General features: G+C 41.0%; 1 protein-coding gene across 1 annotated transcript in view; it reads right to left on the bottom strand.

Moving 5' to 3' along the window:
- The window catches only part of IL1RAPL2 (interleukin 1 receptor accessory protein like 2), a 2,001,777-nt gene that overhangs the window by 479,867 nt on the left and 1,506,780 nt on the right, over positions 1–15,130 (bottom strand). The gene's annotated exons all lie outside the window — the stretch shown is intronic.

The raw sequence follows: 15,130 nt of genomic DNA, 5'->3' as shown, positions 1-15,130 counted from the left end.
AAGCCAGAGGGAGCTCTACATGAAAGGGGAAGAATGCAGCAATAGGGAAGGGTGAGGTTTCAGGAGCTTGTTTTTTAGCCTTGTATGTGTGCAATGCATAAAAGCCTTTGCTGAAAGCCAAGAAACGACCTGCATTATTAGTGGGGCACGACCTCACTGAGAGGCATCCATGAAAACAAATCAATTAGCTTTGGTATGCAAGATCTCCACCTAATGCTACTGTTCACTCTGTAAATTACTGCTCCTGCAAAGTCATCCCCAAACATGTATGTTTCAGGTAGGGCTACGAACATTCTAACATGGCTCTGGATGTCTCTGTAAATGAACATGGCCCAATTGAAGGCAATTATGCTACACCTTACATGGCATGGTGCTCGAAGGAAGCAGATCAAGAGGCCTTCACCCCTGCCTCTGTTGGAAAGAAGAAACAGTCTCAGCCGTCTATAGTGGCTGCAAAGAAAGGTAGCTTTCAGTTCACTGGGAAATATCAACCACCTCCCACCCATATTGCTGTATTTCCTGCCTCCTTACAGACTTTTTCGCCACAAAGTCCTCCGATATTCACAAATATAAAGGTTTCTTAAGGTACATAACATATAGGTTTAGACTTGTCATAAATTACATAATGGGGGTTTTCTTACAAGGCACGTTATGCACCAAATATGCTCTGCTAGCTGACTCTGTCATAACCAAATGCAAATAAATAAATAACCAGGCCATCAATAGTGCTTGGAGAACTACTCCTAGCTAACCTATAATAAATAAATGATACTTCAGTTCTGTTTCCATTCCAACTGTTTTCATCTGTAGAGAAAGTGCACAAGTAGGGCACTGGTCAACCTTTCAGTGATGCCATGCAATATTGCAGCTGAGTTGGGTAATTTAGTGCAAACATGTGCATGGCCAGTGCGCAAATAACACTTACAATGACTGGACGTCGTATAAAAGACACTGGCGCCGACTGTCCATTTAAAGGTGTCATTTTGCAGCAGTCCGTCGCAGCAAGGGTGCCAATACATAACTGGCGGGTGCCAATCAAGTCAAGTTTATGTGATGTACTCCTAGGTGAATAATGTTTAAGTGATCGCTGCATTTGTGCTTATCATAGCCCTTATTACCACGTGTTTAACCATGTTGCAGCACTGTAAATAACAGGTGTTACCTAATCCAATGGTACAATATGTACACACCTTAAAATAACGAAAGGCGCAGTTGACCCTGCAGGCTTCAACCTTTTGGCTTGAAGGTAACTAACTCTGAGACAACGGTAGCAAGCGCCCCGTTCACTGAGCTATCTGCCCAAATGTGTTTGCAACACTTCCTATAACATAGCAAGGTAGAGATGGCAGCATCACTGCATGTCAGAATGTTCCAGTGAGAGACTTCCGGTTGTTTCAAAGAACATTATCTAACGAATAACTTAAAAAAATAAAAGATTTTTTTTTTTTGTCAGAAAGAATGGACATACAAACATAGCTCCAATTGCTTTAAAACGTGAAGTGTGGAGTGCGACACAGTTTGTAGGATAGGCAACCCTGACATTTTAGGTATGGACAACTACTAGGTTCCTTTAAAATTAATTCTGGTACGTTTAAAAGGCCGTACTGCAGCTTTATTAATGCAAAATAAAGTAATCTTTGATTTTCTGTACGCTTCTTCCTAATCGACTCCTATTAATCGAAACATTCATCAAATCAGAAGACTTTTAGTGTGGTATTTTTCTAATACCACATACAGGAGTTCACTTTAGGTTTGATTTTAATGAAATGCACAAATATAACAATATAAAAGGGCTAGATGTGAGCTCTCAAAAAATGGCCGCACCTGTGCTTTACTTGGCACATCACGCTGGGCAGCGCGCGCTGCGCTAGAGAACTGAACACAGAGCACTTTTGGTCTCTTAGCTACAGCAGCAGGCTTCGGCGATGCCTTTCGAAAATGTAATGAGAATTGAATCCAATGCGTTTTTTATACTCCGTTGTAGAGACAGATTTAGAAGTTCTTGCTCTTAAACCAAGTACGCATTGCTGAAATTATGCTGGTATTATTGGTATATTGCTGGTATTACCAACCGTTCTGCCTCGCAAAATGGCTTTGAAACACCGAAAACGAGTTTTAAATGTGATTCCATGAGAGAGTTTTGCTATCAATATTTAGACTGATAAATAAATCATTGTGGACATATTTTATGCAATAGTGGAAATAAAAAGATCTGCTTATTCGTAGATTTTTGTATGCTTTAGTCTAAATGTATTTTTAATTTTTTATGATCTTTTACTCACATATGTCTACATTAATGCCTTACCATGAATCTACCTTCCCATCAGCTTGACAACCTTTGTCCACTCCTGTTATTACATAACATGCTGGTCCAATCCTCAGTTGAGCCCCTCTCCTTCTCCAAATAAATCTTTATTTATAAGTTATGGCTCAAAGATGGGTGGTAACCACCTGTACGAGAAGCAACTACTGGTGTAGAAAGTATATGTGGGCTAGACACATCATTTTTTCTGCTAACTTTGGAGAATTATATATATTATTCAAGTATTAGCCAGGTGACATCATATATCATTGGCTATGCACCCAAGACTCTACACACTCCCCACAACCATCCGATCGATAAGCAATACTACAGGTGTATCCATTGCTGTGACATGCTGCGGTGGTTGTGGCCAGGGCCTACAGTCTATGAAGTATGGCCTTCATAAACTGTAGGCCCTGGCCATGCATCCAAGACACTAGGTCGGCCACAACCACCGCAGCATGTCACACCCATGGTGGCGTACAAATGAATAGCACACCCATAGAAAAAAATAATTTAATTACGGCATGTACTCAATTTCAATATATGCTAACACGACGCATGTCCTTAGAACAGTTTCAAGTTGCCTGCGCACAGCACGGACTGAAATTCTACCCTTATGAGACCCCTCATTTTCTGTACTTACAAACATCCCGAACAAGGCGGGCATAGGGAATGAATCATTAACACCTACCGCCTGAACAAATACAGTTTTTCACCCATCTCTTACTGTCTGAACCTCCCCAAGCACTCTGACACAGCAAAATAGTTTTCAAAATAGCATGTTGCTGCTGCTCGCCGCTGTGCTGTCGGCGGATCCAAGATGTCGGGCGCATCCAAACAATCTGATGCAGAACACAGCTCACTGCAGCCAATCGGCAGAGACGTTGCGTGTCCGCGGTCATGACGCCAGCCCCTTAGCCAATTGGAATATTGTCCGCGGAGCGAACAGGGAAGTGTGACCGCGCAGCGGACATAGATATCACTAATATTTTTAGACCTACTTTTTGGTAATTTTAAAGAAAAGTACTGCACGGATTGTCATCAAATTTACAAAAAAGCACGCTTTCGGGACCAAGCTGCTGCCCCTGCAGCAAATTTGGTGAAAATCCGTCCAGTGGTTTGGCCTGTAGCCGTGCGCAAAATTTTTCCCCCATTCAGTCTATGGGAAAAAAAGATGTTTTGGCACCCCCCCCCTATAACTTTTCCCCCCCTCGATGAATCCTCACCAAACTTTGCAAGAAAATTCAGAGTGGCCCACATACTTGTTTTGCAATGTTTGGTGAGGATTCGTCCAGGGGGAGCGGAGTTATAGGCTGCCCAAAAAGTGCTCTTCCTATGGAAACTTAACCATAACTAAAGTGTAATATACATATGTATATATATATATATATACATATGTATATATATATATATATATATATATATATATATATATATATATATATATATATATATATATGTTTGATGCAACCTACCTAATACTTGAAGTGAGTGTTAAGGTTGGATTTGTAGTGGTATGGAGTGAGTGTTTATGTTCATGTGATATATGGTTGATTTTGTAGGGGTATAAGTGATATACAGTGACTGTTTTTACCTTAAGTATGTTATTGCCACCATTTGTAGATCTTTTTTTTTTTTCGTAAGATTAACCTTACTTCTTGATTTAGAAATGTAATGTCATTTTTTGTTATAGTATGGTGTATAGCATACACGTGTATGGTGTGTAAGAATATGTAGTACAAGTGGTTGCTCTATGAGTTTATGAGAGTATGAGTGTATGGCACATAAGCCATACAGTTACAATTGTATACAGTTATGCAGTTTACTTCTTGTATGTGTGTTCTATGCATATGAATGTGAATGATAAAGCTAGTCCTGGCTTTGAAGTTAGCATGTATATGTACAGGAGTGTACATGTATGTAAAGCACATTTCATAAACGTACCTTTCGAATTTCTGTAGAACATTTCCATTAATTGAGTGCATGTCTCCTAGCCCTTCTACACATAGGTGACTGGGCGGCATAAGTGTGTGTTGTAAGTGCATGCAGCACAAGAGGGTGTGAAAGAGTGCCTGGACAAGGTGTATGGGTGTTTGGTGTGTAAGTGCCGTTTATGGTTTCACTATATGCACATCTTTAGAATGTACACCTCCAATATGATTTATCTCTTGCAAAGCTTTATTCAGCATATGCCTTTTAGGTACATTCAAAGTATAAATAATAAATACAGTTTTAACAATTAATACAATCACCAAACAACGTTATACATAATTAGGTGTATCTTTGATAAAACAATCAAGGTTTAGTTTCAGTTGCATAAAAACACTTAATACAGTTGATAGATTTGCAAAGCCACATTTCAAATGATCAAATATATCTCTAAGAAAACAGTCAGGGTTCACATTCAATCACATTAGTCACATGTGCTGACAACACTCACAAGGTACAAATGTTAGGTATTGATCATATTCTTTAAAACAATTAGCACCCCACGCTTTTACAAGGCATTAATTCTCTTCAAAAAGGCACTATGAATATACTAAGAAACAAAATAAACTGCGTTCAAGTCCGCAGTCATTTTACAAAACTATAACATGTCTGGTTGTACAGATGTAAAATAGCTGAAACAAAGGTTTCAAGTATCTAATTCTAAGCTCTTTCAGATTTTCCCATATTAGCAAGAAGTGGACAATGGTTTCTGCATCAATATGATTTATATACACATAACAAATGTGTGTGGTAACCTTGTGCATCATAAATTCATGTTTTGAAAGTGGGTGTGCCTTCAATGTGTGTCATAAGAGTATGCCATTCATGCATGGTTTTGTAGGCATCTGTCATGAAGGAATGTGTCGTATAGGGATGTGTGTCATAAGAGTGTGGTTTGAAAGTGTCTTTGTGTGTTAAGAGCTTCTGCCACAACAGTGTTTAAAGAATGTGTGTACTGAGAATATATGTTCTAATTGTGTGTTTTGGAAGTGTTTGTTTTAAGAGCAAGTAGCTTACAAGCATGTCTTGTAAGTGTTAGTGCCATAAGTGTCTTTGTTGGAAGAGTGTGTGTCATAAGTGTGGGTGTGTCATAACAGGATGTGCTGAATGAAAGAAGGTGTGTTGTAAGAGTGCATGGTGCAAGTTGTATGGATGTTTGGTTCATAAGTGTCGGTTATGGTTTTACAATCTGCACATCTTCAGAATTTACACCTCCAATATGATTTATATACACATCCAAAATTTGTGTGGCAACTTTGTGCATCGTAAATGCATGTGTTGTAAGTGGGTGTGTCTTGAGTGTGTATCATAAGAATATTTCAATCATGTGTGTGGTTCGTAAGTTTGTCTGACATGACAACATCTATCATAAACGTGTGTGCCATAAAGATGTGTGTCATAAGAGTGTCTGTTGCAAGTTTTTCTATGTGTTAAGAGCAGTGAATGTGAAAGAATGTGTGTCATGAGAATATATGTTGTAATTATGTGTGTTTTGGAAGATTGTGTGTTTTAAGAGCATGTAACATAAGAACATGTCATGTAACTGTTAGTGCCATACGTGTCTGTGTTGTAAGAGTTTGTGTCATAAGTGTGTGGGTGTGTGTCATAATAGCATGTGCTGAACGAATGTGTATTGTTAGAGCATGTGCCATAAGAATGTTTGTTGTTCGAAAATGTGGTGGAAGAGGGTGTTAAGGGAATGTCGGGTAAGTGTGTGTCATGTCTGTGTCATAAGTCTGTGTGTTGTAAGAATGTGTGTCATAAAATCGTGTGCCATAAGTGTTTGTATGTTGGAAGAGCATGTGTCAAACAGCGTGTGTCAGAAGAGCATGTGTGTGTGTGTCATAAGAGCATGTTTGTGTTGTAACAACATGTGTTGAAAGAGTGTGTGTGTTGTTAGAGTGTGTGTCATAAAACAATTTGGCATAAGAACATGCAGTGTAAGAGTGTCGAGTGTCATGTACAAGTGATATGATATGATAGGTTATTTAGAACACACTTAATAGCCAGTGGTTTCTAAGTGCGGACTTGGGGATCGAACCTGTGGTGCTCTGCGTCGTTTTGTTTTGCTTCCAAGGCGAGCATGTTGCCCCTTAAGTATCTTCCCAAGACTAAGTGTGAGTGTCATGTAAGTGTAAATTTCATGTCTGTGTTGCAAGGGTGTGTGTCATAGGTATATGTGTCAAAGGTATGTGTGTATCATAAGTGTGTGTGCTGTATGTACATGTGTCTCAAGTGTCTGTGACCTAAGAAAATGTGTTGTAAGCATGTGTGCTAAGAGTGTGTGGCCAAAGAGTGTCCCCGTAATTGTATGTGTCAGAAGTGCCTGTGTGTAAGTGTTTGTGTGCCATAAGAGTGTGTGTGTAAGGATTACAAATTCATAGGAATTTGTGTGCCATATGTGCAAGTGTTGTAAGAGTGTGTGGTGTAAAGTGTATGAATACTTGGTGTCTTAGTGTTTGACATGTGAGTATATGGTCTATGATAAGTAGTGTATGATTGTTTGACATGAAATCATGACATTGACATGTCCTATATGCCTTCTATATGTAACAAAGCTCACATTGAAACAAGGTTTGACTTTGATGTAGATTTTTATACGTATAGAAGCTATATAAGAGTTGTGTAGTTCGTGCATGTATAGAATTGACACCTCCTGCAAAAGTGAAATCAAAGTGAGTCCTGACTTTCATGGGAGTTTCCAGACACATATTAGTGTACCTGTATGAAATGTACATTCCCTACACGATTTTGTACAGTTCATATATACATGTGCATTCCTTTCGCACCTATTATAAGCCTCCTATAAGTACAAACGCTCATATTAAATTGAGCTCTAACTTTGGTATGTGTTTTCAATATTTACAAGAGTCATAAATAAGTTTTGCAATGTTTTACAGGTACATAGTTTACAGCTCTTGAAAGCTGACATTAAAGTCGGTCATGTCAATGATGTGAGTTTTCACACATATATTAGTGTACGTGTACGAAATGTACATCTCCCCCATGTTGGTGTACAGTTTGTATATAAAATGCACATTTATTCTGCTCATATGTTATAGGCATCCTACACAATATGTGCAGGAGGCAAATATGAGTTTTAAAGTACATACATGTCAATTTTAACCTCCTTAACATCTTATACAGATTAGAAAACGTATGACTAACTTTGTCGTCGGTTTTCATGCGTACAGTAGCCTACATGTAAAATTTTAGATTTTCTACATCTACATGTACAGTTTGTGTAAAAGATGCACATTCATTCTGTGCATGCATCATATAAAGATACATCTCAAAACGTGAATATCGCGAAAATTGCCAGATAGATTTTCACTTTTTTTTTCAGTGTACACTTCATAATAATATCTAGGTGCAGGCCAAAACCTTTTTAGATAACTGGAGCAAACAGATGGTTTCCCTTTGAAATAACCCCATGTTAAAAAAATATGAGCGGTCCTTAAGAGAATCTGAAAGCTTGCTAAAAAATACCTAAAAAGCCTAAAAATGTCACTGTAGATTTTGTTCAGATATTTTCATGGAAGGGTTCAAGAATTATTAAGAAAAGTCATTTTCTGAAACTCACCAACAACAATGCCATACTATATAAACATATATTGGGCCAATACAGTGCCCAGTACTGATTTCTTTTTGCTATCAAATTATAATCTTATTAAGCTGATTTAAAACAATAATCTGACCACACTTTTTTTCTGCACTTTCTCCCTATATTAACATACCTACAACAAATGCTGTCTTTGCTGTTTTATTCACCTATTCATGCTTTTGCTATCGTTTCCATTCCCCTCCCACCCTTTCTACCAAATACATGCATCCATCATCTTTTGATTCTAAGATACCTTGTGAACCCATAATGGGCTCTTGTACTGCACTGTTGGTATGCCTGCAACATCTCATAATGAAGGGGTTTGCATCAATGTAAGAACGTGTTTTAATTAATTGGCACTTCCTTAAAGTGGACGGGGCCATTTATTTGCACCACACACTCCTAACCTCTCAGATATCCTTTCCAACAAATCACTGCATTCCTTTAACTGGAGGTCACACTCTTGGGCCCTATTCAACGGTGATCTCAAATATAAACATTTCCACTGCCACTGAATCCAGACTTAACCTCCTGAATATCAAATAAATCAGTTGACATATTAGCTAAACACTATTAACACAATGATATACCCTATGTACCGGTGCAAACTGGACTATTACACCCATCTCCATGTTGGAATCCTTTTTTATTTTGTTGCCCATCTCAATAAAAATGTCAACCTTTGTAAGAAACAAAACTACTTGGAAAGGGGAATTCATGAAAAGCAAACCAACCATCAGACTTCAATGGAAGCCCTAAGCTTACCATAAGGTAGAATAATCAGTCATTAGGCTTTCATCAGGAAATTAGGTTAAAAAATGTAACAAGTGAACACAGTACAAGATGAAAGCATTGTAAGGCTCAAAAGAAGTAAAACAATGCAAACTTTTACTAAGCTCGCTCCTCTTAAAACCACCAAGAAAAGTGTTAAAATAAAATGTAATATGGGTTCTTGTGGGGAGCAAAGTGAAGCAATGTAAAACATGGGAAAAGGCAAACAGTCTAAGTTTTGTGCTGCTTCTCCTGACAGGAGTCTAGGCAACAATGTATTTAACCATCATTTATCTACAGTCAAATTCAATGATCAAATTTGTTCTGCATGAAAACATCATTGGTGGACGAGAGCTTCACAAGTTTTGATAGGCTTCACAGATCCATGTAGTGTAATGAAAAGTCCAACTGCAAAAAGAAGGTCGCTGAATGAGTTCTCCCATTGGCTGATGTTCGGAGCGAGGGAGCAGATACCAAGGTGGATCCTCCCATTCAGTTCCCCAGATATAGGCCCTGCAGAGCATTTCAGTACTTCATACTATTGACTAGCGTAGGGGAAGCTTCAGCGGAATAGGGCTCCACTGCATAAGATATGTCTACTGCCACCTCATGAGCAACACTTATCAATCCGATGAAGAATCTGTTACTGGTGCAAGTCACTTATTGTAGTGATATCTTCCCAAGAATGCTTTTAATTGAACCCATGTACACACTTTTGCCATTATGCTGTGATTGAAATGATCAAATCCAAACCAATGAACGTTGTCCAGCTGCTATAGAACTTGGCAAATACTAGCTCTAGCCCACTAGCCCTAAGTCCTTTATGAGCCAATGACTGACCCAGGATTCTCTCGTCCTGGAACTCCCACAGCGACCTGATGGATGGTCTTGGCAAACTTCCAAACAGTTCCAATTCAGCTGATCCAGGGGTACGTTTGAGGATCAGTCAGTGGGTTATCAGTTAGTCATTTCTTAGGTCCTATCGGCACCATGCACATCTCCTTGCAGTCTAAATACAAACAGTCACAAAGCCATGCACCCCTAGCCTGGATTTGTAAACCCATCTTTAGCTAAAACCAAGTACAGGAGGATAGGAGTAGCACCCAGTCAATCAGAGCTGACTATTAAGTTGTGTTCAGCCACTATTTACAACTATATGAGCACACACTGGCTTCTTGGAGGGTGTAGCCATGCTGCAATCCCTATACCCAGAACCCAGGTTTGTGTGTCATGCATATGTGCATATGAGTGGACAATTAATTTAAAACTACCTCAAGTACATATTTAGGAAGGGTGTCTGGAGTCAGAGCCACAGAGGGTACTGGGATAATGTGTGCCGGAAGAAGAATGTCCTCATGTCACAGAAACAAAGGGAGTCTAGGTTTGTAATTTAAAATATACTACACATAAAACTTTAAAAAGCTGTGGAAAATGCCATTTTCTCCAAAACGTAGGCTTAGGAACCATGCAGTTACAGCGCTGTATTGTTTGTTTGTTTCATAATGTGGGGTTCAGCCACAGAAATGCACTGAATCATTGGCCGTCATTACGACTTTGGCGTTAGCCATGTCTGGGCCCGGGTTCCAGAATGGGGAATTACCGGACCATTTCGAGTTTGGAGGGCCCGGTAATTCCTCCCTTCTGGAACCCGGGCCTGGACCTTCCTCATTCCCATTTCAGCCCCCATAGGGTTGAATGGGAATGGGAGAGGGAGCAAATAATGGGCTGATTACGAGAGGCCCATTGTTTGCTCCCTCTTCCCTCGCGAGACACGCTCTGCACGTGTGGTAAAACAAGACTGGTAAAAGCAGACAGGCAGAGCAGGTCCCGCGAGGGGACCTCGTAATGAGGCGGTATGGGGTTGACGGAGCCAGCACCTTTACCGGCGCCGTTAACCCCTTACCGCCTGACTTATAATGAGGCCCATTGTCTACAAACAGTTTTGTTGCTCTCTCCAGCTGATTTTGAATGCAGCATATAAGCGCTCTAACAAAGTCACCTTTCTAACTTTGGGGAATGGAAGTGGGATAGTCAAAGAGGTCGGGGACCACGCCAGCCAGTGGATACTGGACCCCGGGAGGTATATGAGTGTTCCTCAGATGATCCTAACTGGGTCCCAGCATTAAGGGAGGCGGCAGACACATGAGAGCTCACTCATGTCTACCCACATTACCACCAATGGGGCATAGTCTTTGGAGTATCCACAAATCCAACATCTATGAAGACCACAGGACCAGCAGAGGAGACAGAGTGAAGTGAATACCTTCAAAGATACTCCTCTGCATAATGTTGACTGAGAGACCCATTTAAGCTGACTAGTCAGATCCAAAAACCCAATTTAGGAAATAATGGCTTTTCCTTTAAAGAAACAAATTTGCCACGTTTCAAAGTTACCAGCATTTCTTCTAGAGCAACATTGAAGGTAGAAACATTTCTTACTATGTGTCCAGCGCAGACCCAGAAAACCCTGCAGATACAAAGTTGCATGATGACAGCAAATAAAAGTGACTCTTGTGCCCAACAGACAACACATAAGCAACCCATTGTCCTACTACTGTGAATGTCACAGGAATTACAAAGTTGCTAATTCCCTGTGGCAAAAGACTTACAATTGTTACATGCATTCCAGAATATTTTAGGAAGTGTAATACACACGCTAGGAGAATAGCGTGATCAAAGGTGGAGGAACATTTTCTTTTTCACTTATTTCCAGAAAGAAGACAGGAGGTAATGTAAGCATAGACCCACCCCTTTCAGCACACATCAATGTGAGCATATTACCCAATCACAGATCAACATAGCCTGCAGAGCACAGGTGCAATAATTTTCCACCCAAGGGGAGGGGAGATCCCACTATAAAAAGCACCCTGTTCAGTCTGTCAGTCTGGGATTTTTGCGAAGGAGCTGGAGAAAGGTGTTAAAGGAGACTGGTGAACTTGATAACATTTGGAAGAGTGACTTGGAGGCTGATGTTAGAGGCAGTCCACATTGGGTAGGAGGAGGAAGACATGTCACCATCTTCGGAGAAGATCAGAAGAAAGGTACAGTAGGAAAATAATGTGACAACAGAGAAATGGGTGAGGGACAACAGGTCTTGTCTTAATAACCAGAAAGTGGCCTGGCGGCTCAGCAGACTAGATGAGCTCAATGCAGGTTTCAGGGGTCAGAGCAGGTATGAGCTGGAGCACTTTCATCCAGGGTGAGGGAGATTCTATCAGGAATAGTAATGAGTGTTCCAGGGACCAAGACCACAGGGAGGGGTGGTGCTCAGGCCTCTCTGGCACTGTGAACACCCTGAGAAAATGTACCCAGATTGGACAAGACCCATGTCGACCCAGCCAATGGAAGAGGCAAGGAGACATGACTAAATCCGTGACCTAGCGGCAGCACACAAACCATCTTGCAGAGCCAAGAGAGGGGAGTTTAGGGACTCTGCAAACCTGCAGTCAGAATACAAGGGGCCTCATTACGACACAGGCGGAGGACCATGGTGCTATCAGCACCATGGTCCATGCCGGTGTCCGCCATGGCGGATTGGGGAATTACCACCCCATTCCGAGGTTGGTGGGGCGGTAATTCCCCATGCCGCCATGGCCCTTCCCCATTCTCATTTTTGACCCATAGGGCTCAATTGGAATGGGGAAGGCGCTAATAATGGTACCGCAAATTGCGGTACCGTTATTAGCACCAAAGTCCCTTTGCGGGTCCCTACTTTAACGGCTGGCAAAACCAGCCGTTAAGGTCGGGTCCTGCAAAGGGACCTCGTAATCAGGCGTTAAGGTGCCAACACCTTTTACGGCGCCGTTAAACCCTTAACGCCAGGGTCGTAATGAGGCCCAAGGACCAGGGATATCTAACAGACTGGCGATTAGAGTCAATAAGAGCCCAGACCAAGAACTGTGTCACCTTTTCATACTTGAATCCTTCAGAGAGAGTGCCACAACACATTTTGAGTTCCCTTCTTCCCCACAACATTGGGCCTCATTCCGAGTATGGCGGTAAGGGATAGCGGCCACCGCTAACGAGAGCGGTGGCGGTAATCCCTTACCACCATACTCCGAGTTCCCTTTGCGCCATGGAGGTTTTAACACCTGCTTTTAGCAGGTGTTAAAAACCATGGCGCTAAGGGACCTTGATGTTAATTACGCCACCGTAATTTACGGTGGCGTAATTAACGCCTTCCCCACTCCCATTATGCCCTATGGGGCAAGAATGGGAATGGGGAAGGGTAAATGGGGATTGGGGAATTACCGCCCCGCCAAACTTGGAATGGGGCGGTAATTCCGCCATCCACCAAGGCGCTGCCGGTCCGGGTACGGCGTCAACCAAGGCGTTAATAGCGCCATTGGTTAGCGCCGTACTCGGAATGAGGCCCATTATCATTTGCTGAATAGAACCATAGTTACAATATTTATTCACTTTACAATAACACTTACAACACTTGCATCTAATGGAACCACTGTATCCCTTTTTTTAAAAATAAACCTCCTGTTCCAAATTATTATCTTGTGGTGTGTACCCACTCTGCACGTTGTGTGGCAATGCTTACTGTTCAAATTATTATCTTGTGGTGTGTACCCACTCTGCACGTTGTGTGGCAATGCTTACTGTTCACATTGTTATCTTGTGGTGTGTACCCACTCTGCACGTTGTGTGGCAATGCTTACTGTTCACATTATTATCTTGTGGTGTGTACCCACTCTGCACGTTGTGTGGCAATGCTTACTGTTCAAATTATTATCTTGTGGTGTGTACCCACTCTGCACGTTGTGTGGCAATACTTACTGTTTATTTTAGCATGAAATGCAGTATTTGGCTAAACACTGCCACAGTCAGTTGGTAAATACAGAAACCGTTGGTGACTTCGGTTGCATTCCGCAATTGCTTCGCATTTTGTGAGTTGTTGCAATGAAGGATGAGCACGTACTTGACATGTTCATGTCAATACACGTGTGTATCCCACATGTCTGCCATGTCAAAATGCAGTAAAAAAGTAATGACTGCAAATGTCTCAATTAAGTACATACTATTTTCTATGCCCTTTTCTTAGCACCACGGCTCTCAGCTGAAGAGGAGAACATTTAAAGAAAACACGTTTTGTATGCTGGAAAACATCCACAAAATACACTTTGTCACACAACAAAACACGAATACCTCCACAAAAACCGTCTCCGCTAATTTTCTAAAGTAAATGTGCTGATGGTCGAGGGTTTATTATACGCTCCAAAAATTGAATGAAGCACTTTAGTAAGTAAACTAAATATGATTCGAAAACAGCATGTAGAGAAAAGAAAGAGACTGCGTGAAATAACAGGTGCATAAGTACCACAATGAACATGATCAGTAACATAGTTTTGGGAAACAGGGCAAAGTCACCAAGGCTTTTGAATACTATTGAACTTTCCAGTTCCCTGCACTTCCCCAGCACCCTCCCCCCTGCACTTCTCGTTTGCACTTACACAATCTAAATGTCACAAGGCCTAGTAAGATTGTTTGTCTTGTCATTGCTCTGGGCCCCCGCCCCCACTCTCATGTCTTGTGGTGGCTAGAAACACTTGTGAAGGGGCATGATACAAATACCAAATCATATCAAATCATATCTTGCACATTCATTAGAATTGCATACTTGCCCATGCAATACGGAAATGCAGGTTCATAGAAAAATCTGTTGCAAATTATCAACATGTGTAGGCACACTTTGGGCACTGCATAGAACGCAAGCGCTTTTGCATATTCAAATTAGTCACTGTTTGTAAATTTGGGTTTGAGGTGATCGGCTGAACTTAGAATCTTAGTAACTTAGAACTTAGTATCCCATGGAATGGGGAGTTACCAGTGTCTCTGCTGCACTGGGATATTGGGCGGAGGAGACCGTACAGTAGTTCCCCAGTATCCCGATGGAATTTCCGGCTGGATACCGGGGAACTCATAATGAGCCCCTTATTGGATGGAGTAACTTATTTTAGCATTGCTGTGGACTGGGTGTGAATGAGAAGAGCAGTGAGAAGGATGCAATGTATGCATATCTTTCTCCCACTTTAGTGAAATTAGAAGAGTTTGATAATGTATAATTACCAAAATCAAATGGTAATGTTAGTAAGAATAAGTATGTTGCATGGTGGGATTATACATATGTTTTACATTTGCAATAACTTTTAAGCAGTTTATTTATTGTTCACTTGTTAGGTGCTTATCCAGCAAGTGCATACGGTTTCAAAGTTCCTTTTGTTGGAAGTGAAAGTTCACTTATAAGTCAGTATTCCAGTAGAACTGCATTATTTTTAATTTTAGATGGATTTTTTTTTGCCAGCTGAGTTCACAACAAAACATTCCATTTCATTAGTTGGGTCAGCAATGTCGGCTGGTGGAACAATAAGAATTATTAGGAAAAGTGCTGTATCCAAGTGTTTCTATTCAGGGGTACACGTGGCAGGAAGGGCATCCAAATCACAATTCTGAAC

Source organism: Ambystoma mexicanum, chromosome 5p, assembly GCF_040938575.1.
Source record: "Ambystoma mexicanum isolate Mex_15411 chromosome 5p, UKY_AmexF1_1, whole genome shotgun sequence".
NCBI lineage: Eukaryota > Metazoa > Chordata > Amphibia > Caudata > Ambystomatidae > Ambystoma > Ambystoma mexicanum.
This window is presented reverse-complemented; position numbering and strand designations above follow the sequence as displayed.